Source organism: Periplaneta americana, chromosome 14 (assembly GCF_040183065.1).
Source record: "Periplaneta americana isolate PAMFEO1 chromosome 14, P.americana_PAMFEO1_priV1, whole genome shotgun sequence".
NCBI lineage: Eukaryota > Metazoa > Arthropoda > Insecta > Blattodea > Blattidae > Periplaneta > Periplaneta americana.
In genome coordinates, this window is record NC_091130.1 from 149,249,466 (window position 1) to 149,273,713 (window position 24,248).

The window sequence follows — 24,248 nt, forward strand, 5'->3', positions numbered from 1 at the left end:
TAATAATAATAATAATAATCATAATAATAATACTTACTTACTTACTTACTTACAAATGGCTTTTAAGGAACCCGAAGGTTCATTGCCGCCCTCACATAAGCCCGCCATCAGTCCCTATCCTGTGCAAGATTAATCCAGTCTCTATCATCATACCCCACCTGCCTTAAATCCATTTTAATATTATCCTCCCATCTACGTCTCGGCATCCCTAAAGGTCTTTTTCCCTCCGGTCTCCCAACTAACACTCCATATGCATTTCTGGATTCGCCCATACGTGCTACATGTCCTGCCCATCTCAAACGTCTGGATTTTAAGTTCCTAATTATGTTAGGAGAAGAATACAATGCGTGCAGTTCTGTGTTGTGTAACTTTCTCCATTCTCCTGTAACTTCATCCCGCTTAGCCTCAAATATTTCCCTAAGCACCTTATTCTCAAACACTCTTAACCTATGTTCCTCTCTCAGAGGGAGAGTCCAAGTTTCACAACCATACAGAAGAACCGGTAATATAACTGTTTTATAAATTCTAACTTTCAGATTTTTGGACAGCAGACTGAATGATAAGAGCTTCTCAACCGAATAATAACACGCATTTCCCATATTTATTCTGCGTTTAATTTCCTCCAATAATAATAATAATAATAATAATAATAATAATAATAATAATAATATATTTCTACCTGCGAAGGCACGAGAGTTTACTCCTATAAAAACCTTTAATACTACTACAACTACTATTACTGCTACTGAAATAGAAATTTTGAAGCACTTTACCCTGAGAGGAACGAAGATTTCTACAACGCGAATTGAGGAATGTAGCGAAAGAGGATACAGCAGACACTTTGATTCTAAGAACAGGATGTGTGGAAGGGGTTCTACCCTTCTTGAAGGTGAGGTGAACTCAGCTCAACTAACACACAGAGACGTATATCAAAAGGTAAAAAAAGTGTGTGCCATCCATTAATAATACGTATAGCAGCTAAGGCATACATAATCCCCTAGAGCAGTGGAACTTAGGTCCATATTTTATATATGAATTATTCAAAATGCAGCGCCTGGGGATCGCTGGGTTGCGTGAGCGTGTCCAGTAGCACGTAGAATCCAGACAGGCTCCATCTAGGCGGGTCAGAGGTAAGTTTACAGGGCAACTCGACCAGCCGGAGCTTTCAGCAACTGGACGCGATTAAGCCACCGCAGGAGTGCAGTTGTACATCACGTGACATTAAAACCAATGGCCTCAGTAGTTTCAACTTAAGCACAATTATTCAGTATACTGTATGTTTCCTCTACTTTCCTTTCCTTTCACCCTCTTTTCTTCTCCTTCCTCCATTTCACATTCCTTTGAATATGTCCTTTCTTTTTCTTTATTCCTACCTTTACTTTTCCTTTCTTTCCTCTCCATTCCTTCAATTCCCTTTGTTTCCTTTCTATTCTTTCGATTTCCTTTCTTTCCTTTCTATTCTGTCGATTTTCTTTCTTTCCTTTCCATTTCTTCGATTTCGTCTTTCCCCCTTCCATTCCTTCGATTTCCTTTCCATTCCTTCGATTTTTTCTTTCCTCTCTATTCCTTCGATTTCCTTTCTTTTTTTTTTCATTTCTTCGATTTCCTTATTGCTCCATTTCTTCGATTCCCTTTCTTTTTTCAATTCATTCGATTTTCTTTTTTTCCTTTCCATTCCTTCTATTTCCTTTCTCTCTTTTCTATTCCTTCTATTTCCTTTCTTTCCTCTCTATTCCGTCTATTTCCTTTTCCCCGTCTCCATTTCTTCCTTTCCTCTCCATTCCTTCGATGCCCTTTCTTTCCTTTCCATTTCTTCGATTTCGTCTTTCCCCCTTCAATTCCTTCGATTTCCTTTCCATTCCTTCGATTTTTTCTTTCCTCTCTATTCCTTCGATTTCCTTTCTTTTTTTTTCATTTCTTCGATTTTCTTATTGCTCCATTTCTTCGATTCCCTTTCTTTTTTCAATTCATTCGATTTTCTTTTTTTCCTTTCCATTCCTTCTATTTCCTTTCTCTCTTTTCTATTCCTTCTATTTCCTTTCTTTCCTCTCTATTCCGTCTATTTCCTTTTCCCCGTCTCCATTTCTTTCTTTCCTCTCCATTCCTTCGATGCCCTTTCTTTCCTTTCCATTCTTTCGATTTTCTTTCTTTCCTTTCCATTCTTTCGATTTCCTTTCTTTCCTTTCCATTCTTTCGATTTTCTTTCTTTCCTTTCCATTCTTTCGATTTCCTATCTTTCCTCTCCATTTCTTAGATTTTCTTTCTTTCCTTTCCATTTCTTCGATTTTCTCTTTTCCCCTTCCATTCCATCGATTTCCTTTCTTTCTTTTCCATTCCTTCGATTTTTTCTTTCCTCTCTATTCCTTCGATTTCCTTTCTTTTTTTTCATTTCTTCGATTTCCTTATTGCTCCATTTCTTCGATTCCCTTTCTTTTTTTCCATTCATTCGATTTTCTGTCTTTCCTTTCCATTCCTTCTATTTCCTTTCTCTCTTCTCTATTCCTCCTATTTCCTTTCTTTCCTCTCTATTCCTTCTATTTCCTTTCCCCCTTCTCCATTTCTTTCATTTTCTTTCTTTCCTCTCCATTCCTTCGATGCCATTTCTTTCCTTTCCTTTCTTTCGATTTCCTTTCCATTCTTTCGATTTTCTTTCTTTCCTTTTCATTCTTTCGATTTCCTATCTTTCCCCTCCATTCCTTAGAGTTTCTTTCTTTCCTCTTTATTCCATCGATTTCCTCTTTTTTCCCTTCCATTCCTTCGGTTTCCTTTCAATTCCTTCGATTTTTTCTTTCCTCTCTATTCCTTCGATTTTCTTTCTTTCCTTGTCATTCCTTCTATTTCCTTTCTCTCTTCTCTATTCCTTCTGTTTACTTTCTTTTCTCTCTATTCCTTCGATTTCCTTTCTTTCCTTTTCATTCCTTCGATTTCCTTTCTTTTCTTTTCATTTCTTTGTTTTCCTTTCTTTCTTTTGATTTCGTTTCCTCCCCTTTCTTTCCCATTCCTTTGACTATCTAACCCAGCATGAGGATTTGTTCAGTGTTTACTCAGACTCCTTCCTACGCTTCAGTAATATTAGAGGTAGAACTGGTAGAACGTAATGATTAGATATACGAAAACCTTGCATTCATGTTCACAAAGTTCTTGAAGTACAACTTTTAAAAGCAAAACTTTCGAGGTCCGGTATGGTCTAGTGGCTAGGATACCTGGCTTTCACCCAGGAGGCTCGGGTTCGATTCCCGGTACCGGACGTTTTTTATATGCATGCGTATGTATTACATATGTACAATTTGAAACGTAAGTAATGCAATTAATTTCAGGGGCTTATTCTTTGAGATATTTCAAACAAAAAAATGTAATACAATTTTGTTCGTTCTCGCTTCCTATTAGAGATTAACATTATTTTGTGTCAAATAGCGAAAACTGACTCTTTCTGGGAAAAATCTTCATTTCTGCAATAGAATCGGAAAAATGATTTTAAAGAAATGTATTTAAATATTTAAATTATTTAACAAAGACATTGGTTTGCAAGCTGTTAACTGCAAGAGTGTTGGAAGATATAATTCTATTACTATAAATATTTATGTTTGTTTGATTATTTTATTTTAATATTCAATTTGTTTTGTTGAGATGCTAATAGAAATTCTAATATAATTAAATTTAAAAAGTTATTAAAATTATAAATACACGCAATAATCCATATCCTACACAAAATCTAAAAAAACAATAATTGCTAATATAACAAAAATTATTCTTAAATTTCCAAATCCTTCCTTTTTTCCTAACACAATTCAGATGAGGTGGGAAGCAGTAAAAATAAATGTGCAGGTGGCATTAAATGTGAGATTGATTATTTTGTATAGGCCTACAATTTTATTTTTAAATCTCATTTTCGTATAAAAAGGAGATAACTAATAATAAGGCTGATTTGCAAGAGACAGACTACCGGTAAGGTAAAGGTAAAGGTATCCCCGTAACATGCCATGAAGGCACTTGGGGGGCATGGAGGTAGAGCCCCATTCTTTCCATGACCTCGGCACTAGAATGAGGTGGTGTGGTCGGCACCACGCTCTGACCGCCTTTTACCCCCGGGAATGACCCATTACTCAATTTTATAGGAGGCTGAGTGAACCTCGGGGCCGTTCTGAAAGTTTGGCAACGAGAAAAATTACCGGTACCTTTATTATTATTATTATTATTATTATTATTATTAATTTCGCCATGAATGTTGTAAATACAATACCGTGTATAAGATTATTGCTGGTTAAGACTGTGTGTGAGTATTACATTACATGACAAAAAATCACGAAATTACTGTCACATTTTAAATGAAAAGTACGATATTAATTATTTTGTTTTGCACGAAAGATTTGAAAAATTATCTACAGTAATCTCACTAGAGGCTCTGATTTATCTAGAGAAAATCAAAACTTGAGTGTGATTTAATTGACTATTACACGATTAGAAGAAAGTATATAATCATTAGAAGAAATAAGTAGACTACACTAATACAATAAAATATTAATTGACTTACGAAAATACTAAACTGTTTGAAAATGTATTATTGTACCATCTCATCATTACAAATATTCCGGTAGATGGCAGTAGTGTGTTATGATCAGCTGTTCTCTTGTTAACAGTTGTGCCAACTACACAATCTTCATTGAACTCTATGGACGATTAGTAGTCAAGATGGCTTTGTTGATTCAGCTTCATATTTATTAAAACAGTTGCATTCCACTTCAATTATCAATATATATTAAACAATCTCTGATACGTGACTATCCATAATCTCGTACAGCAGAAGCTGTAACATAACTAAATAATATAAACAAGACAAATGGTAGAACTGTTTTAATTAAAGATGATTAAATAAACTTAAATCGTTTTATAAGGTACGATATTATTGAAAGTGCAATGTTGGGAAACAAAGAAACAAATGGGAGGTGATAAAAAACAAATAAATGCTAGGGAGGTGATAAAAATTGTAGGATAAACAACCATGATATGGTTGAAACACGTCGTTCCATACCATTTTATTGGTCAAAAGTACTATGACGTAGTAAAAGTGTAATAGTCACCAGAAACTGACCCTCCTCCATACTCATTGAAAATTGTAGGCTACTTATGTTTATATGAACTTTTCACTTAGATTAGTCCATAATACCGCCCCTTAATAATTCTCCTGAATCACTCTGTATGATTCCAATTATGTGCTATCTCTGGAACTACAGTTCCAGAAAATGAACTACTCTATGGATTGTAATAACTAATAACATTCGCAACATAGAGGAAACAAAATTGTTGCATGTCTCTTTGTTAACAATATTAATTTCGTGTTGTAGCTCAGCATTTGTTACAACAAGATATGCAAAAACGAAATGTGTCTGCATTGGTCTGTTAATTACTGCAGGCAATGTCACCAGCTTATGACATAACCTGCAGTCTACAAGCACAGGAAACGTGCCTCGTTCACACTGTCGTCAGGTTGTAAGCGGAGAACCTTCGAGCTACTAGTACAGGAAGTAGATCTCATTCACAATGCAAGGTAAAGTAGGATAGTCATCAGGTTATCAAAGAGACCACCTTGCCTTTAATAAACGCAACACGCTTTATTCACACTCTACGTATCAAGCAGAAAGAAATACTTGGATTGTGTAATGTCACACAGTTGTTTAGTCATTAATGGATTTGGCAGTACAGCAGAGCTATTAAAACACTTGCCCGTGTGGTAGCGTGGCCGAGCGGTCTAAGGCGCTGGTTTAAGGCACCAGTCTTTTCGGAGGCGTGGGTTCGAATCCCACCGCTGCCATAGAATTTTGTTGTAACGTCAAACATTATACACACTGTAACGTGGCTGCAAGGCTGTGATAAATGAAACTAGTCTTCCCACAAACACGTGTTCGAATCACAAAGCTACAATTACATTTTATTTCGTACAAATATGCTATCTACATCCCCTGCATATCCCTTGCATCTACATCCTAGAAACTGTTTGCTTTATACATAAGAATCTTAACTATTTTAAAAGGAACTCTGAAACTCACAACCATAACACAAGAACTGCCAACAACTTGCATATAAACTGTCATACTATTACCAAAAGTCTCAACAGTACTTCTCATACAGGTATCTTATTATATAACAAGATACCTGGGGATATTAAACATTTAAATTATGAAGGTTTCAAAACTAGGGTAAAAACTATTCTGCTCCAGTCCATGCTGTTCAAAATCACTGATTTCTTGCATTAAAGCTGTAAAGCAAAATACTTACCTTCATTACTATTGCACAAAATTTTAATTTTTTTCACCAAACAATATTAATAATAATGTAGGACTATCTTGTTTTTACCTAATCTCTGTTAATTAATTTCTTTAATGTCTTGTAAACGGAAAATGTATTATATATCTTGTTATTTATTGTGACTTTTGGTAGTTTTAGTATTCTTTGAAAACTTAAGAGTGTTAAAATTAAATTCATACTAGAAATCGATTAAATTCATACTAGAAATCTTATTTGTGTGTGTATTTTTTGCGTTTGTATTTTGTGTTTGTATCTAATGACGAACCGACGAACCTATAATCTGTAATAGATTATACAGGGAATGAATAAATACAATACAATACAATACAATATACAGCAAACTTACACATCGACATCAGTGTCGTAGCAGACACAGAATGTGTTTCATTCTAGTAGGCCTAGAATTTTACTGACTTGGCTTTTCGAGGGTCGGACTAAGGACCGGTCCTTTCAGTTAGGCGAGCCAATCTTTTCGCAGTTTTCAGCAGTTTCTTCTGTCACGACTATTTGAAGACAAATAACTAATTTATTCCTGCTCTCGCTACATACAGATGCAGACACTATTGTTTTTCATTTCATGGTATGACCTGGTATCGAGATGATACTCTCACGGCTAGACAGGCAAAACTTCCTAATTCACCATTCCCGACTTTTTGAGTGTCCCAGACTCTTTGAAGCTAATATTTCATTTTGGCGGACCAAAAAGGTTTTGTATAATTTAGGCTGGTAATCACGTTCCGACACATTTTTTCAAAAACTAATCGAATATCAGTTGAAGCAGTATTTCTACACACACACACGCACACACGTACACAAAAAAAAAAAATATATATATATATGCAAGAATTAGAGGGGAAAATCCGAATTTCACTATCTTCTCCCATTAATATGCAGAGTCAAGCACATCCAGTGTTCAATATTAAATGTAAGTTCATATACATCCATTGCTATTTGTAATGACTTTTTAGTGCATGTTTGGGGCATATTTTGCTCATTCTAAGGGCATATTTCATGCACAGGAGTTTTTAGGTCACGAACATTCTAACTCTAAACCTATTAAAGAAATACTATTTAAGGTAAACAGTACTTCGACTTCTTCTGGTTGACTGTAGTAGATATGAAATATATCAGTATTCAATAGGTCACTGGTTCAAATAAGGCCCGGAGGATGATTTTTATATTGTTTCTTTTTATACTGTAATTATTGTATTATAACAGATGAGAAAGCCACGGCCTACGTAACTCCTCTGGTAGCTCAGTTGGTAGAGCGGTGGACTGTAGTAGGTGTGAAATATATCAGTAATCCATAGGTCGCTGGTTCAAATCCGGCCCGGAGGATGATTTTTATATTGTTTTTTATGCTGTGATTATTGTATTATAACAGATGGAGAGAAAGCCCCGATCTATGTAACTCCTCTGGTAGCTCAGTTGGTAGAGCGGTGGACTGTAGTAGGTGTAAAATATGTCAGTATTCCATAGGGCGCTGGTTCAAATCCGGCCCGGAGGATGATTTTTATATTGTTTCTTTTTATGCTGTGATTATTGTATTATAACAGAGGAGAGAAAGTCATCATATATATAACTCCTCTGGTAGCTCAGTTGGTAGAGCGGTGGACTGTAGTAGCTGTGAAATATATCAGTAATCCATAGGTCGCTGGTTCAAATCCGGCCCGGAGGATGATGTTTATATTGTTTCTTTTTATACTGTGATTATTGTATTATAACAGAGGAGAGAAAGTCATCATATATATATAACTTCTCTGGTAGCTCAGTTGGTAGAGCGGTGGACTGTAGTAGGTGTAAAATATGTCGGTAATCCATAGGTCGCTGGTTCAAATCCGGCCCGGAGGATGATTTTTATATTGTTTCTTTTTATGCTGTGATTATTGTATTATAACAGATGAGAAAGCCACGGCCTACGTAACTCCTCTGGTAGCTCAGTTGGTAAAGCGGTGGACTGTAATAGGTGTGAAATATGTCGGTAATCCATAGGTCGCTGGTTCAAATCCGGCCCGGAGGATGATTTTTATATTGTTTCTTTTTATGCTGTGATTATTGTATTATAACAGATGAGAAAGCCACGGCCTACGTAACTCCTCTGGTAGCTCAGTTGGTAGAGCGGTGGACTGTAGTAGTTGTGAAATATGTCGGTAATCCATAGGTCGCTGGTTCAAATCCGGCCTGGAGGATGATTTTTATATTGTTTTTTATGCTGTGATTATTGTATTATAACAGATGGAGAGAAAGCCCCGATCTATGTAACTCCTCTGGTAGCTCAGTTGGTAGAGCGGTGGACTGTAGTAGGTGTAAAATATGTCAGTATTCCATAGGTCGCTGGTTCAAATCCGGCCCGGAGGATAATTTTTATATTGTTTCTTTTTATACTGTGATTATTGTATTATAACAGATGAGAAAGCCACGGCCTCCGTAACTCCTCTGGTAGCTCAGTTGGTAGAGCGGTGGACTGTAGTAGGTGTGAAATATATCAGTAATCCATAGGTCGCTGGTTCGAATCCGGCCCGGGGGATGATTTTTATATTGTTTCTTTTTATGCTGTGATTATTGTATTATAACAGATGGAGAGAAAGCCACAGTCTATGTAACTCTTCTGGTAGCTCAGTTGGTAGAGCGGTGGACTGGAGTAAGTGTGAAATATGTTGGTAATCCATAGGTCGCTGGTTCAAATCCGGCCCGGAGGATGATGTTTATATTGTTTCTTTTTATACTGTGATTATTGTATTATAACAGAGGAGAGAAAGTCATCATATATATATAACTTCTCTGGTAGCTCAGTTGGTAGAGCGGTGGACTGTAGTAGGTGTAAAATATGTCGGTAATCCATAGGTCGCTGGTTCAAATCCGGCCCGGAGGATGATTTTTATATTGTTTCTTTTTATGCTGTGATTATTGTATTATAACAGATGAGAAAGCCACGGCCTACGTAACTCCTCTGGTAGCTCAGTTGGTAAAGCGGTGGACTGTAATAGGTGTGAAATATGTCGGTAATCCATAGGTCGCTGGTTCAAATCCGGCCCGGAGGATGATTTTTATATTGTTTCTTTTTATGCTGTGATTATTGTATTATAACAGATGAGAAAGCCACGGCCTACGTAACTCCTCTGGTAGCTCAGTTGGTAGAGCGGTGGACTGTAGTAGTTGTGAAATATGTCGGTAATCCATAGGTCGCTGGTTCAAATCCGGCCTGGAGGATGATTTTTATATTGTTTTTTATGCTGTGATTATTGTATTATAACAGATGGAGAGAAAGCCCCGATCTATGTAACTCCTCTGGTAGCTCAGTTGGTAGAGCGGTGGACTGTAGTAGGTGTAAAATATGTCAGTATTCCATAGGTCGCTGGTTCAAATCCGGCCCGGAGGATGATTTTTATATTGTTTCTTTTTATACTGTGATTATTGTATTATAACAGATGAGAAAGCCACGGCCTCCGTAACTCCTCTGGTAGCTCAGTTGGTAGAGCGGTGGACTGTAGTAGGTGTGAAATATATCAGTAATCCATAGGTCGCTGGTTCGAATCCGGCCCGGGGGATGATTTTTATATTGTTTCTTTTTATGCTGTGATTATTGTATTATAACAGATGGAGAGAAAGCCACAGTCTATGTAACTCTTCTGGTAGCTCAGTTGGTAGAGCGGTGGACTGGAGTAAGTGTGAAATATGTCGGTAATCCATAGGTCGCTGGTTCAAATCCGGCCCCGATGATGATTTTTGTATTGTTTCTTTTTATGCTGTGATCATTGTATTATAACAGATAGAGAGAAAGTCTGTATTTTCAACTCCTCTGGTAGCTCAGTTGGTAGAGCGGTGGACTGTAGTAGGTGTAGAATATATCAGTAACCTACAGGCCGCTGGTTCAAATTCGGCCCGGAGGATGACTTTTATATTGTTTGTGTTTATACTGTGGTTACTCTATTATAAATAGGGCTCGGAAGTTGATGATATATAATCTTTTTTCTGAGACAACGCAGACAATGCAGGATACAGCATAAGCTCGTTTCACTTCATCACGAACCAATATAGTCCCCTTTATTTTACATTTATTTGCATTTTATGGTCTGTTATTGTTTACTGGTTATTTTTTTAGGAAATTTTCTACTTTTTGTTTAATTATTGCCCTTTTCGTCTTTTGAAAGGAATTTTTTTTTAATTGTAATCTCAGTCTATATTTGAGTATCAACTGCAGGTTGTGCCATGCAGGAATTTGCTTTATGATTGCAACAACCTTAACTCCTGATCACGTGTGTAACGTGCTTGCTCCATTCAACGCAACAGTACAAATACTGCAGTCGCAGTGCTCGCAGTCTGCATATTTTATCTTAAAATAAAGACAGTATTGATAGGGAAAGTGCTGCTTCTATAGCAGTTTCTCAAGGCTTGCTGGCTGATCCTCAAATTAAGGAGTATTTATCATATATAAATGGTAACTTTTCAATTTTGGCAGCAACAATAACTTGATTAGAGAAAAAAGAGCATTCATTCAGTGTCAAAAAACTTAGAGGTTTCGAGTAGGAAAAATTGGACACGAAGTTAGAGAGAAAATTAAAAAAAAGATATTGGAAAACAATATTTGGTACCAGTCATTGTCTGAAGTCTAAAAAGTTGTGCAAGGAGAAAACATTGACTTCAGTGTTTTTGATAAAGGTTTTTCACTAGCTGACCTTGGTCACTTCAAGTTTGTGCCTATGGCGTCAGTTGAGAAGAGTCTTTCAATATACAGGAATGTCTTTCAAGACAACCGGCGATCTTTCAAACTCAAGATCTTACGAATCATTATTGCTATTATTATTATTATTATTATTATTATTATTATTATTATTATTATTATTATTATTATTATTAAAAGCTTGGTCATTTACTTAAATTTTGATGTCATATTTTCACAAATTTAAGGTCATTTTATAAATCATTCCTGTGATTTTTAGATCATCAACTTCCGAGCCCTAATTATAACAGATGGAGAGAAAGTAACTACACATAACTACTCTGGTAGTTCAGCTGATAGAGCGCTGGACTGTAGGTGTGAAACATGTGAGTAGTCCATAGGCGGTTGGTTCAAATCCGCTCCGGAGTAATTTTTTTAATTATGATAGTTGAGGACGCAAAAACAGGGCCTAGGTAAACTGCTCCTCTTTACTAATTCAGATATCGCTCTTTCGAATCTGACACCTACTGGCCCTTTATGCCAGACATAGTCTCATATGTGTCCTGCGCGTATAAGACCCTAGAACGGCCTCTGGCTCAAAGCCAGAATTGTCAATAAACTATCTCAGTTAAATATACCGAGACAAGCACGTTACCTCGTACGGTTGGATGATTGTTCACATCTGCTGACATGTAAACTTCAGGCCAGCAGTCGGCTAGCAGGCTTTGCCCTCCATGGGCTATCGCGCAATGGATTTGTTTTTATTTGTATGTAGGATCTGTTGGCTAAGAGTGTAGTGTTTTTGATATCGAATGTTATCCATTCTTTCTACATGTTTTAAGAAAGTACGGTACATTTCTCTTTCTTATAAATGATATTGGAATTTCATATTTCTAAGACTTCTTTCATTTTTAGTCTGCATTTTCTTGTTGTGGTACCCGCAATGTTGAGGTTTTCCAGTACAAATCATTCATTCCTTATAGTATTCTCACTACACAGAACTTAATCTCGAACCCTCTTCTAGTTTTTCCTTTCACAATTCATGTAGCCTATATATTTCCGGCTGTACAATAGCATGCAAGACCCAGCTTTAGAGTTACCGTTGTCATTATTTACGGCGTTGAAAAACTCACATAGATATTCTTTGTAAACAAAAATGAAAAGGAAAGGAAAGAGGCTTTGTAAACAAAAAACAACAATAAAAATAAATGGAAAGAGAGAACGGAGAGAAGCTGTCTGGAACTTGTAGTAGAATTAGCGCTAACAAATGAGGCCATAAACAGGAACCCTTTTTGACCTCGGGGTCTCAGACCATAGCGTTTTATTACAGTCGTGTCAATAGCCCATTAAACATTAAAGGTGGCTCACGCAGGCGAAAACCAGACCTATTGACCTTAGCCACAGAACTGAGGATAGTGTCGAGGCACAGGAATGACGAGGACTTGATTGCTTTCATTGGTCGGTCACATTGCGATCTGTAGGAATAAATTAAGATGCCATCTGGTAGGCTTAGGTTGATATGTACTGACAGGGACTGTAAAGTGCGTTACGAATGGGGCGATATGGACCAGTTTCAATTTTATTGAGTCGGGGAAACTACGTCTTAATGAGTAAACACAATCGATCAAATTATTTTCGTTTTCGTATGAAATGAAATTGGCGCACCATTAGTCGAACGGCCAGAGTCGGCTACCCACAGGTTCGAATCCCGGTTGGTCCAAGTGAAATTTCTAGTGGACAAAGACGGTTCTTGATTGGAGGTTTTCGCTAGGCACTCCCGTCCTCCCTACCTACATTCCACCATTGCTCCATTAAGGGTATATGTATGTGAACGAGCACAAATATTATCAGAAAATGCAGGCTCTAAATTTCTAAAATGTTATAAAAAAATGAACTCACAATTGGACAAAAATTACAAGGTACCACAACAAAACTTATTACAACTTAAATATCTGATAAATGTATAAAAAAGGTTACTAAATAATATTTTTAAGAATTCACTTTTTACTTGAAATTAAATTTTCCAAAATTTGAAAATTTTCACACATATTATTTCATAACTCCACAACCATTAGAGATAGAATTCTGAAATTTTGTACACTGATTTAACATATATTTATGCAAAACGTAGACTACAATAATACCCATTTCTTTGAAAATAGAAAAATTTGATCACAAAACATTATGTAAATTTTAATGTATTTTATATAGAACAAATAAAGAATTAATTGTATTAAAATAAACAACTCTTCATGTCTGAGAGTAGTCTACTTTTCAGAAATAAGTGTTTATTGCATGCGGGAAAAATATTAAAGATGTCAGAGAGGCCATAACAATGTTATGGTTACCAAATGATGTAACTGCAGATTTTTTTGTTTTGTTTTTTTCTTTTCATACTCTGATAAAACGGGTTTGAAAAATATTGTTAGTAACATTTTTTATAATTTTATCAGATATTTAAGTTCTAATAAGTCTTGTTGTGGTACCTTGTAATTTTACCAAATTCTGAGTTCATTATCTTATAAAATTTTCTTATAATATTTGTGGTCATTCACATACATATACCCTTAAAAAGAGCGTCATTTCAGTTTTTGCTTTAAGGGACAAGATTTATTTTAGGGAACACTTTATAATGTAATGGCGTATTCCTTTCTTATTTTCTCTGAAATAAACTATTTTCCATACCTCATACTGGGCTAAAATTGACCGGTGAGGTAAACTTAGCCGTAAAAAAAAAAAAAAAAAGAGATTTAAACCATGATATCAGATGCACTGAACATATTTGTCAAGATCATTATCTTTTCTCCATTTCCTACGTACTGCATTTTTTTATTTATTATTTTAAGGCACAGATGGAAGAATATGTGAAGTCGAGGGTGGTGGTGTTGTTAGTGAGAGTGTAGCACAACGACTGTTAAGGCTGGTTCACAATAAACCGGAAACGAGAATCGGAACGAAAACGAAAAAGGTAAAATTGTTAAAATGTATACATTTAAATGTGAGCATTCACAATTAACGAAAAGCTTGCCGGAGCCCGGGATCGGGAACGGAGAGTTGGCCAAGTTTCAACTTTGCCGTTCACGTTTCTGATCACAGCCCACTAGATTCATTCTATTGCCATCTAAAAGCTTTTTGTCGTCGTATATTTTGTAGCAAGAAGACTGTGACATAACCTATGCATTATTTTGTTCTGTGCTGTGCATCATGGAGCAAGTTTTATTTGATGAGATTCTAATATTGAGTGTTGAGGAAAATCCTCACGTTTACGATAAGCGGCGCGCTTCGTATAAAGATGAGAAAATGGAGGAGAATACGTGGTTTTCAATAGCTGCATCTTTGAACACCGATCGGAAGCGAATCATATTTTATTACTGTATTGCTTGTATTACACACTACATATTCATGCTTCAATTCAATAACTACTGTTGTGTTCATTTTTGTTCTGTTACAAATGTTTCTTCTCTAATTATTTTACGTTATGGTAGACTTAAAATAGGTTGTGTGATAATAAAGATGCATGGGCATATTTATAGTACCGTACCTAATGAAATGTTTCAGTTGAAATTTCGAAGTTGGCTAACCTGTGTTTATGTTGGCTGCCTTGTACTCATGAGAGAACGCCATTGGTCAATTATACACAAATAATATCAGAATGTGTAATATCGACTTTACATATCGTTATTGACATGCATATTGATATGCATAGTCGTCTACGTTCTCGGTTTATTGTGAATCAAAAATTTTCATATTCACGTCCTCTGCTTCTCGTTTTCATTCTCGCTCTCGTTCCCGGTTTATTGTGAACCAGCCTTTACAGCGTTTCAATAATTAAAAGCTTACAACGTCTTGGAAAGCCTAATGTATGAAGTACTGAGAATACGAGCATAGTTTTGGAAGAAAATCCACAAAAATGTATTCGTAGGCTGTCAGAAGAACTTGATGCTTCAAAAGATACAATGCTTGCCACATTAAGACGCTCAGAAAATAATACAGAATTTGTAATTTCTACCCCGTGAACAGGCTTAACGCGGAGTGGATAGGTATGTCGTCAGCTTATCGCTAATACTGTGGATGATAGATTTATCAGAAGAATTGTCACACGTGATGAAAAATGGGTATATTACCGCAAAACAGTGGGTAGATCCCCGTCAGCCGGCCAAAGTCGTCGTGGTGGTATTTTAAAGATTAAGATTCACTGGAAGATTGTTCCACACAGATGTGCAGTCGATTTTTAATCTCAACAGCTAGGGAACGAGTTCACGAAGTTTTGAGAGAGAGGTACCCGGCATTATTTAATCAAATAGAATTATCTTGTAACAGGACAAATTTGAGACCCCATACCGCTCGAACAACCGCTGAAAAAATCCGAGAATTGGGAGAGATCAAACTGCTACCACACCCGGCATGTAGCCATGGTCTTGCGCCTTCAGATTACCGTCTGTTTCGATCCATGGTCCACTTCCTGCGTGGAAGAAATTTCTAAAACTTGGAAGCCGATGAAATGGGTATCACCGAATTCGCCACGTACCGTCGCGGGATAACAAATCTCGCTGAAAGGTGATTCAAGACCATACAATCTAATGAGTCCGGATTTTTATGTAATTACATGTTTTTTCCTTAGTATGTACTGTTTCTGTCGGACCTAGAAAAGGCTTTTGACAGAGTGGATTGGAATAAACTGATGGGGATCCTAAAGAAAATTGGTATGGATTGGAAAGAGAGAAGATTGTTCAGTAATCTTTATATGAAACAACGAGTCAAAGTCAGGATAGGAGAAGAAATGTCAGAAGGAAGTGAAATTGGGAGAGGAGTACGTCAAGGATGACTTTTACCACCTACCCTGTTCAACATCTACTTGGAGAATTTAGTGAAGAACTGTTTTCAGAACATGAGAGGAGTGATAGGAGGAGGAAGAATAAAGTGCATAAGATTTGCTGATGATATGGCGTTGTTAGCAGAAGAGGAAATGATATTAAAGGATATGCTACTGAAGCTAAATGACAGCTGTGAACAGTATGGAATGAAGATAAATGCAAATAAGACGGAGAGCATGGTCATAGGGAGAAAAATACAGAAGAAAAACTTGCGAATTCTAAATGAGGAAGTAGAGCAAGTGGACAGCTTCAAATACTTGGGGTGTACTATAAGCAGTAACATGAGCTGCAGCTAAGAAGTCAAAAGAAGGATAATAATGGCCAAGGAAGCTTTTAATAGAAAAAGGAGCATCATCTGCGGACCTCTGGAAAAAGAACTAAGGAAGAGACTGTGAAGTGCTTTGTATAGAGTGTGGCATTATTATGCATTTTCCTTTCTTTCTATATGTTATATATTAAGTCTGATTTCTAATGACTTGTTGTTTACATTATATTATTATCTACTTCAGTTTTATGTGTAAAATTGTAGTGTACTTTGTAAATTTGTAGTGTTTCTTGTATTGCAGTTTTACTCCAGGTTCAGTGTTAGAGAAGGCCGTATGGCCTTAACTCTGTCAGGTTAAATAAACCATTATTATTATTATTATTATTATTATTATTATTATTATTATTATCATTATTATTATTATTATTATTATTCTATGGGGCAGAAACATGGACATTACAACGAAGTAAAGAGAAGCAAATAGAAGCATTTGAAATGTGGACATGGAGAAGAATGGAACGTGCGAAGTGGACAGACAGAATAAGAAATGAAGCTCTGTTGGAAATAGTGGATGAAGAAAGAATGATGCTGAAACTGATCAGGAAGAGAAAAAGGAATTGGTTGGGTCACTGGCTGAGAAGAAAGTGCCTATGAAGGAAGGAATTGTGAACGGGAGAAGAGTTCGAGGTAGAAGAAGATATCAGATCATAGACGACATTAAGATATATGGATCATATGAGGAGACTAAGTGGAAGGCAGAAATTAGGAAAGATTGGAGAAAGCTGGGTTTGCAGTGAAAGACCTGCCCTTGGGCAGAACATTAAATGAATGAATGAATATTTTTAAATATTTCGCACAATACTACATATTTCTAAGATAATTACATATTTTTACATAAAGTTAACATCCATGCCAACTGACATTTAATTATTGCCTTGTAAAGAAAATTGTCAATATTTGAGCATAAAATAGAACGAAATCATACAAATATTTATACAGTTTTAAACTCAAAGTTGTCACTAGATAATCGGATACATATATCAGCATTCAGAACAGGACAACCACTCAGGTATGAGCTGGTATTTCTCTGCTAATTATGCTATCTTGCATTTGGTTCTAAAACATCCTAGGTGATTGACAAGTCTAGCAATATCACGGCTCACGTCACTCAGCGGAGAAACGTGAACCCTCCAGAAGACATTGCTGTCAACAACATCCATTTATTTAAATATGCTCCAATAACCTCATGCGATGTAGAGAGATCGTTTTCGGTATATAACAGTGGTCGTCAGCACTCGCTGAAATGTGCAATGGGTACGCGGTGCTCTCCGGTGCGCACCGTCGTGCAACAGGGAGAGATAGAGAGCATACCCGCTAGCAGCTACGGAGTGCACCCTAGTGCACTGCGTTTTCTGCGGGTAAGAGACTCTAGCCCCAGCGTGCTCTGTGCTGCCGACCCCTGGTGTATAAGAACATGCTGTCCGATCGCAGACGCAACTTGAATTAAGTCTTGAAAATACGGGAAAACATGTTGTGACATATTGTGTTTCATACCTTGATTAACTTTAGAATTGCTCCAAAAACTATATCGTGGCATGTATAAATGTGTAATTTGTATGAAATTGATCTTTTTATTTATCTTTAATCAAAATGAAATTATTTGTTCAATGCCAACAATATTTAATTCCCTGTGCAATTTTGATAATACGTATTTATTGAGGTTTTTAGTTACACATTTATGTACAGTTACTTACTTACTGGCTTTTAAGGAACCCGGAGGTTCATTGTCGCCCTCACATAAGCCCTATCCTGAGCAAGATTAATCCATTCTCTATCATCATATCCCATCTCCCTCAAATCCATTTTAATATTATCTTCCCATCTACGTCTCGGCCTCCCTAAAGGTCTTTTTCCCTCCGGCCTCCCAACTAACACTCTATATGCATTTCTGGATTCGCCCATACGTGCTACATGCCCTGCCCATCTCAAACGTCTGGATTTAATGTTCCTAATTATGTCAGGTGAAGAATACAATGCGTGCAGTTCTGTGTTATGTAACTTTCTCCATTCTCCTATAACTTCATCCCTCTTAGCCCCAAATATTTTCCTAAGCACCTTATTCCCAAACACCCGTAACCTATGTTCCTCTCTCAAAGTGAGAGTGCAAGTTTCACAACCATAAAGAACAACCGGGAATATAACAGTTCTATAAATTCTAACTTTCAGATTTTTTGACAGCAGACTGGATGATAAACGCTTCTCAACCGAATAATAACACGCATTTCTCATATTTATTCTGTGTTTAATTTCCTCCCGAGTATCATTTATATTTGTTACTGTTGCTCCAGTTATGTACAGTAGTGGCAAAAAAAAAAAAAAAACCGGACCGACCCTTGAAACTGATTTCAGAGCCTTGTTCACTCTAGAGCACGATAGACTGGTAACTAAGACATTCGTGGTTCGCATCCTGCCGGGAAAGGAAACTTTTTATGTTCCTTATTCAAATTTATTGCCAATACTTTTCGATTGCTGGTAAAATTCGTGTTCTGGGATTAAGTTAATTAAGTAGTAAAATATCGCTGCAATCGAAAGATGGACGGCTAGGCTTAAGCAGAACTTGTCTACACTCTGGCAGATGTCACGACTATCTCAATCTAGACTGCGATGGAGCCTCAACAAAAGAAACAGCATCTGCTACCAGTGATCATGACTCTAAGGTCACCTTCACAGACTACTTGTTACTGCAGAGGTTGTCACGGACCGACTCTGGTAAGCCTTGCTCAGGTTAAATGGAACAGCTCGCTTCTTTTTTATATTCCGCAAACGAACCTTCGAGACTAGAGACAGAATTGAGACTGATGGCCGGTTTCACCAACTTTCTTTAAATCAGCACAAACGACTTGTATGTATGTATGTATGTATGTATGTATGTATGTATGTATGTATGTATGTATGTATGTATGTATGTATGTATGTATGTATGTATGTATAGGCCTATACTTCAAGCTCTACTGAAAATCACGTGAAGTATTACACAATAGTAATATGCGTTACAAGAGCGGTATGTTGATGTTTTCATGTTCGAGGAAAAGACTGAAAAAGCGAAACGTAGTTGAACTTTTTTAATTTCCGAGAACATGAAAACAAACATACCGCTCGTGTATCGTACATTATTTTGTGCGAAGATCGTTTATTACATACCTGAAAGAGGAATTTCTAATTAGTTGCAATGAAATCTCCATCTTGTTTTCTGTTCAATGACGACAACTTTTAAAAACTAAAATATCTCTCTTCAACATTGTTGCTATAAAATGTTTTCTGTGTTTACTATATTCCAGCAGGCCGTGATATACGTCTGTCTTCCCCCCCCCCCCAGTCTATAAATGCGAACTTAAAACAAACGGTAAGGTTATGTAATTATTTATTTTTCATCTTAATATTTTAACAATATTATTTATATAACATATTGCACAACTCCTTCGTTCAAAGTAGCCGCCATGATGAGTCTGGATTCTTGTTGATTTTTTCACGGCTTCCTTAATGTTACTTGCATCACGAATGAAGTAACTTTAGTGGAGTTGTAGAGTTTACTTAGTTTTTGCAAATATTTAAAAACAATAATTAACAGTGCAATTTAGGTGAAATTGCAGTGGTAAGTTTCCAATTTATAATTATTACTATATTGAACGTCTCTAAAAATAATACGTTAGAAGCCTAAAGCAGTAAAATCAATATGTCACTTAAGCGGTAAGAAGAGGGAAATTGTTATGTGTGTTCGGGTGGGAATACTGAATGTGGAATTTTAGACTTTCCGCGGATTGGTTTTGTGCGGAAACCAAGCAAATACGCACGATCTCGCACAAAAGTATTTTATCTTTTATTAATTAGAAAGAAGGCAGCGAGATTTAGTCCTGTTTTTCGTGGGAAAATATGGTAGACAGCAAAAATAAGAATCCAGCACAATGGATCAAGGCATTCAGGGTTCCAATTTTGGCAGCGTGGAGTAGGCCTATTTTATGATACTTAAAATGGAATGCGCGAAATGTAATGTTAACAAAGCCAGAAAAAGAAGACGAAGAAGGAGCGGAGCCGTAGCTGATAACTCGTCTGTCTACGAATCCAGGTTCGAATTCTGACAGAATAAAATATTTCAAACACAAAAATATAAAAAAAAAACTCACACTATAACAGCATACAACTACAGAAGTATCTGTCGCGCAATGGCTACCGCGTCTGACTTCAGATCAGAAATTTCCCGGTTCGAGTCCTGGCAGGATCTAGTATTTTAAAACACAAAAACAGAATGAAGTACAGGACCCGATACAATAATACAGCAATAAGTTCGATGAATCGCTGGCGTAACGGATAAAGCGTCTAACTTCGGATCAGGAAATTTTAGGTTGGAATTCTGGCAGGGTCGAGTATTTTGAAACAAAAAACAGAACAAAGTACAGTAGCTGACGCGTTAAGAAAGAACAAAGTACAGTAGTTAACACGATAAGAAACAAATGAATCAGAAGACCCTGTGGCGTAATGGATAACTTGGCTAACTACGGATCAGAAAACTCCAGGTTCGAATCCTGGAAGGGTCGAGTATTTTGAAATATAAAAAAAACAAAGTACTGTAGCTGACGCGATAAGAAAGAACCGAGTCAGCAGACCCTGTGGCGTAATGGATAACGCGTCTGATTTCGGATCAGAAGACTCCAGGTTCGAGTCCTGGAAGGGTCGAGTATTTTGAAACATAAAACCAGAACAAAGTACAGTAGCTGACGCTTTAAGATAGAAACGAGTCAGAAGACCCTGTGGCGTAATGGATAACGCGTCTGACTTCGGATCAGAAGACTCCAGGTTCGAGTCCTGGCAGGGTTGAGTATTTTGAAACATAAAAACAGAACAAAGTACAGCAGCTGACACGATAAGAAAGAAGTGAGTCAGAAGACCCTGTGCCGTAATGGATAACGCGTCTGACTTCGGATCAGAAGATTCCAGGTTCGAGTCCTGGCAGGGTCGATTATTTTGAAACATAAAAACAGAACAAAGTACAGTTTGCTGACACGATAAGAAAGAATTGAATCACAAGACCCTGTGGCGTAATGGAAAACGCGTGTGACTTCGGTTCAGAAGATTCCAGGTTCGAGTCCTGGGAGGGTCGAGTATTTTGAAACATAAAAACAGAATAAAGTACAGTAGCTGACACGATAAGAAAGAAATGAATCAAAAGAGCCTGTGGCGTAATGGATAACGCGTCTGACTTCGGATCAGAAGATTCCAGGTTTGAGTCCTGGCAGGACCAAGTATTTTGAAACACAAAAACAGAACAAAGTACAGCTGCTGACACATTAAGAAAGAAACAAGTCAGGTGGCCTTGTGGCATAATGTATAACGGGTTTGTCTTACGATCACGAGATTCCAGCTTAGAGTATTTTGAAACGCAAAAACAGAATAAAATGCAGCAGCTCCTACCGCATACACAGTAAAATACTGTATTATGTCGAAAATAACATAGGCCCTATTACTTTCGTAAGTTATTTCCAACTCTGTTTTACTAGTTGGAGGTATGAAATTTTAATAATAAAATAGCAAATTATCAAAGGTTTTGGTAACTATTTTTTTCACATATTGTTACAGCAGTATTTTGCTAGGAAATAGCATCTTCTTGGAGAAAGAACTAAGAAAGAGACTGGCGAAGTGCTTTGTGTGAAATGTGGCATTATATGGGGCAGAAACATGGAAATTATGAGGAAGTGAAGAGAAGTGACTAGAAGCATTTGAAATGTGTACATGGAGAAGAATGGAGCGTGTGAAATGGACAAATAGAATAAGAAATAAAACGGTGCTATTAACAGTAAGTGAAGAAAGGATAGACTAATGCTAAAAGTGTTCAGGGGGTCACTGGCTAAGAAGAAACTGCTTTCTGAAGAATACACTGGAAGGAATGGTGAATGGGAAAAGAGTTAGGGGCAGATGATATACAACATTTAGGTAATAGGGGACTAAGAGGAATTTGAGAAAGAGGAAAGTTTGGAGAATGCTGGGTTAGCAGCAAAAGAGCTGTCATTGGGCAGAAAACTATGATTGCATGTGATTGAATGAATATATAAATTATATCTGAGTTAGCCTATACTAGATATTCCTTCTTAACTTTGTAATAAATTAGTCTATATATCTATTACTTAGCAATAGTTAGTTATACAGTAAACATTACGTTACAGTAGATTACTAAATATACTTTGTTGTGCAGTGTTGCTCAATGATGTAATTACAATTTCTTAGTTCAAAATTTTGACACTGACATTTTCGTCGCTATTTTCATTCAGGATTCTCACGATGTAATCTTCTTCTTCTTCTATGGCGCGTCGGCCCGTTTTCAGGTCATGGCCTCCCCAGTTGCACTCCACCAAACTTGTCGATCTTGTGCTGCGACTCTGCAATTCCGGATTTTGAGGATTTGTGGTGCATGCTGACATACGCCATCTTCCCATCTGTTACGTGGTCTTCCCACCGGCCTTCCTCCTCCGAAATCTCCTGAAAATACCTTCTTTGGGACTCGATGTTCTTCCATCTTAATTAGATGACCTGTCAATTTGAGTCTCTTAATCCGAATAACATGCGACAAGGGAAATTCTCCATACAAAGAGTATAGTTCGTTATTATATCTAATTCTCCATTTCTCTTGCACGCATACAGGTCCGTAGATTCTCCTCAGGATTTTCCTTTCGAAAGAATCGATCTTTTCCACGGCTTTCTTAGAGAGGGTCCATGTTTCACTTCCATACATCAATATACTCCGAATGAGTGTTTTATATAGCATTATCTTTAATCTCTGTTTAATCCCTGTTTCTGAAGATGGGAAGTACTGAGAAATATGCTTTATTGGCAGTCTGTATGCTTGCTTTTATTTCTACCATTTCCTCATTTCTGTTGGTTAGATGTATGCCAAGATATTTAAATTCCTTCACTATCTCTTCTTTGGATCCTTCCGGAACGAGCTGTTCTGTATATTTCCTTCTCCGAGCCTGTACCATTGCCTTCGTCTTTTGTTCATTGATTTTAAGACCAATCTCCTTACCTTCTCTACTCAGATCTTCAAATGTTTCTTTAACTGTCCGTACTGTTCTTCCCATCAAATTAATATCATCTGCATATCCAACTAATTGAGCTGTTTTATATAGGAGTGTTCCTCTGGTATCCACCCTTAGTTTCCTAATGCTAGGTTAAACAGGAGTGGTGCCAGCCCCTGCTTCACTTCAAAGAAACTACCTACTTCAGCCTGTACTTTCACTCCTGTCATTGTATTCCTCATAGTTAGTTACACAAGCCGCACCAATTTCTCTGGTATCTTGAATTCTCTTAGGATCTCCACTAGCTTATATCTGTCGATGGAATCATAAGCTTGTTGGAAGTCGATGAATAGCTGAACGATGTAGTCTGTGTGCTCGAATTTTGGGACACTCTGTATTGTGTTCTGAAGTTTAAGAAAATTGAGTTTCCTCTTCTAATTTTATAACGAGATAAATAAGGCAACAACTGAATATTTCAAGCCTTAATGTTATTTTCTTTATCTCAAAATCTATTCGACACGTCACAGTTGATTTGCTAGTGAAAGTCGCAAGGACCGGTGTCAGTGTCCCTAATATCGACGGAAATGTGGATTAAAAATGCGATTTTCCTCTCTCAAGTGTGATTCCGTCTATTTCGCCAATAGCTATTTCGTTTCCTTCTGTGTGTTGCTTTCCCATCGATCATTAATTACAGTTCTCGATGCTGTTGTGAGAACTTTCCTATATTGTTGGTTCAGCGCCTGAATGTCGACTTCCCAAAGCACGCTGTCTCTTTTATATTCATTATAACTACCGCTAATAAATTTCCTGCTGCTTTAGGTTGAAAGCTGACACATTAGCTCCCTGGCGATTAAATTTCATTTATTAACCAAATATTTTTAATAAGAAATTAAATATCCACAATTAAATTTGTAATATTTACGACATTATTATTATTATTATTATTATTATTATTATTATTATTATTATTATTATTACTAGCCGTACCCGTGCGCTCCGCTGCACCCGTTAGAAATACATATAAAGTAATTACATAATTAAAATAGGACATTTGATCCAGGGAACATTCGTGTTTGATAGAA

The 24,248-nt window shown here is 36.8% G+C and overlaps 22 non-coding genes across 22 annotated transcripts; all 22 read left to right on the plus strand.

Moving 5' to 3' along the window:
* Positions 1-3,176: 3,176 nt before the first annotated feature.
* On the plus strand, positions 3,177-3,248 carry TRNAE-UUC (transfer RNA glutamic acid (anticodon UUC)). The gene has a single exon. It is a non-coding gene; the product is annotated as a tRNA-Glu (tRNA).
* Positions 3,249-5,727: 2,479 nt separating this feature from the next.
* TRNAL-AAG (transfer RNA leucine (anticodon AAG)) lies at positions 5,728-5,809 on the plus strand. The gene has a single exon. It is a non-coding gene; the product is annotated as a tRNA-Leu (tRNA).
* A 1,738-nt stretch (positions 5,810-7,547) lies between these two features.
* On the plus strand, positions 7,548-7,641 carry TRNAY-GUA (transfer RNA tyrosine (anticodon GUA)). Its single transcript has 2 exons — positions 7,548-7,584; positions 7,606-7,641. It is a non-coding gene; the product is annotated as a tRNA-Tyr (tRNA).
* A 75-nt stretch (positions 7,642-7,716) lies between these two features.
* Positions 7,717-7,810, plus strand: TRNAY-GUA (transfer RNA tyrosine (anticodon GUA)). Its single transcript has 2 exons — positions 7,717-7,753; positions 7,775-7,810. It is a non-coding gene; the product is annotated as a tRNA-Tyr (tRNA).
* A 77-nt stretch (positions 7,811-7,887) lies between these two features.
* TRNAY-GUA (transfer RNA tyrosine (anticodon GUA)) lies at positions 7,888-7,981 on the plus strand. Its single transcript has 2 exons — positions 7,888-7,924; positions 7,946-7,981. It is a non-coding gene; the product is annotated as a tRNA-Tyr (tRNA).
* Positions 7,982-8,060: 79 nt separating this feature from the next.
* On the plus strand, positions 8,061-8,154 carry TRNAY-GUA (transfer RNA tyrosine (anticodon GUA)). The gene is made up of 2 exons: positions 8,061-8,097; positions 8,119-8,154. It is a non-coding gene; the product is annotated as a tRNA-Tyr (tRNA).
* Positions 8,155-8,229: 75 nt separating this feature from the next.
* Positions 8,230-8,323, plus strand: TRNAY-GUA (transfer RNA tyrosine (anticodon GUA)). The gene is made up of 2 exons: positions 8,230-8,266; positions 8,288-8,323. It is a non-coding gene; the product is annotated as a tRNA-Tyr (tRNA).
* A 75-nt stretch (positions 8,324-8,398) lies between these two features.
* On the plus strand, positions 8,399-8,492 carry TRNAY-GUA (transfer RNA tyrosine (anticodon GUA)). Its single transcript has 2 exons — positions 8,399-8,435; positions 8,457-8,492. It is a non-coding gene; the product is annotated as a tRNA-Tyr (tRNA).
* Positions 8,493-8,567: 75 nt separating this feature from the next.
* On the plus strand, positions 8,568-8,661 carry TRNAY-GUA (transfer RNA tyrosine (anticodon GUA)). Its single transcript has 2 exons — positions 8,568-8,604; positions 8,626-8,661. It is a non-coding gene; the product is annotated as a tRNA-Tyr (tRNA).
* A 75-nt stretch (positions 8,662-8,736) lies between these two features.
* On the plus strand, positions 8,737-8,830 carry TRNAY-GUA (transfer RNA tyrosine (anticodon GUA)). The gene is made up of 2 exons: positions 8,737-8,773; positions 8,795-8,830. It is a non-coding gene; the product is annotated as a tRNA-Tyr (tRNA).
* Positions 8,831-8,908: 78 nt separating this feature from the next.
* Positions 8,909-9,002, plus strand: TRNAS-GGA (transfer RNA serine (anticodon GGA)). Its single transcript has 2 exons — positions 8,909-8,945; positions 8,967-9,002. It is a non-coding gene; the product is annotated as a tRNA-Ser (tRNA).
* A 79-nt stretch (positions 9,003-9,081) lies between these two features.
* Positions 9,082-9,175, plus strand: TRNAY-GUA (transfer RNA tyrosine (anticodon GUA)). Its single transcript has 2 exons — positions 9,082-9,118; positions 9,140-9,175. It is a non-coding gene; the product is annotated as a tRNA-Tyr (tRNA).
* Positions 9,176-9,250: 75 nt separating this feature from the next.
* Positions 9,251-9,344, plus strand: TRNAY-GUA (transfer RNA tyrosine (anticodon GUA)). The gene is made up of 2 exons: positions 9,251-9,287; positions 9,309-9,344. It is a non-coding gene; the product is annotated as a tRNA-Tyr (tRNA).
* Positions 9,345-9,419: 75 nt separating this feature from the next.
* TRNAY-GUA (transfer RNA tyrosine (anticodon GUA)) lies at positions 9,420-9,513 on the plus strand. The gene is made up of 2 exons: positions 9,420-9,456; positions 9,478-9,513. It is a non-coding gene; the product is annotated as a tRNA-Tyr (tRNA).
* A 75-nt stretch (positions 9,514-9,588) lies between these two features.
* Positions 9,589-9,682, plus strand: TRNAY-GUA (transfer RNA tyrosine (anticodon GUA)). Its single transcript has 2 exons — positions 9,589-9,625; positions 9,647-9,682. It is a non-coding gene; the product is annotated as a tRNA-Tyr (tRNA).
* Positions 9,683-9,757: 75 nt separating this feature from the next.
* Positions 9,758-9,851, plus strand: TRNAY-GUA (transfer RNA tyrosine (anticodon GUA)). Its single transcript has 2 exons — positions 9,758-9,794; positions 9,816-9,851. It is a non-coding gene; the product is annotated as a tRNA-Tyr (tRNA).
* A 77-nt stretch (positions 9,852-9,928) lies between these two features.
* Positions 9,929-10,024, plus strand: TRNAS-GGA (transfer RNA serine (anticodon GGA)). The gene is made up of 2 exons: positions 9,929-9,966; positions 9,988-10,024. It is a non-coding gene; the product is annotated as a tRNA-Ser (tRNA).
* A 10,736-nt stretch (positions 10,025-20,760) lies between these two features.
* On the plus strand, positions 20,761-20,833 carry TRNAR-UCG (transfer RNA arginine (anticodon UCG)). The gene has a single exon. It is a non-coding gene; the product is annotated as a tRNA-Arg (tRNA).
* Positions 20,834-20,901: 68 nt separating this feature from the next.
* On the plus strand, positions 20,902-20,974 carry TRNAR-UCG (transfer RNA arginine (anticodon UCG)). Its single transcript has one exon. It is a non-coding gene; the product is annotated as a tRNA-Arg (tRNA).
* Positions 20,975-21,042: 68 nt separating this feature from the next.
* On the plus strand, positions 21,043-21,115 carry TRNAR-UCG (transfer RNA arginine (anticodon UCG)). The gene has a single exon. It is a non-coding gene; the product is annotated as a tRNA-Arg (tRNA).
* A 69-nt stretch (positions 21,116-21,184) lies between these two features.
* TRNAR-UCG (transfer RNA arginine (anticodon UCG)) lies at positions 21,185-21,257 on the plus strand. Its single transcript has one exon. It is a non-coding gene; the product is annotated as a tRNA-Arg (tRNA).
* Positions 21,258-21,327: 70 nt separating this feature from the next.
* On the plus strand, positions 21,328-21,398 carry TRNAR-UCG (transfer RNA arginine (anticodon UCG)). The gene has a single exon. It is a non-coding gene; the product is annotated as a tRNA-Arg (tRNA).
* The last annotated feature ends 2,850 nt before the right edge of the window (positions 21,399-24,248 follow it).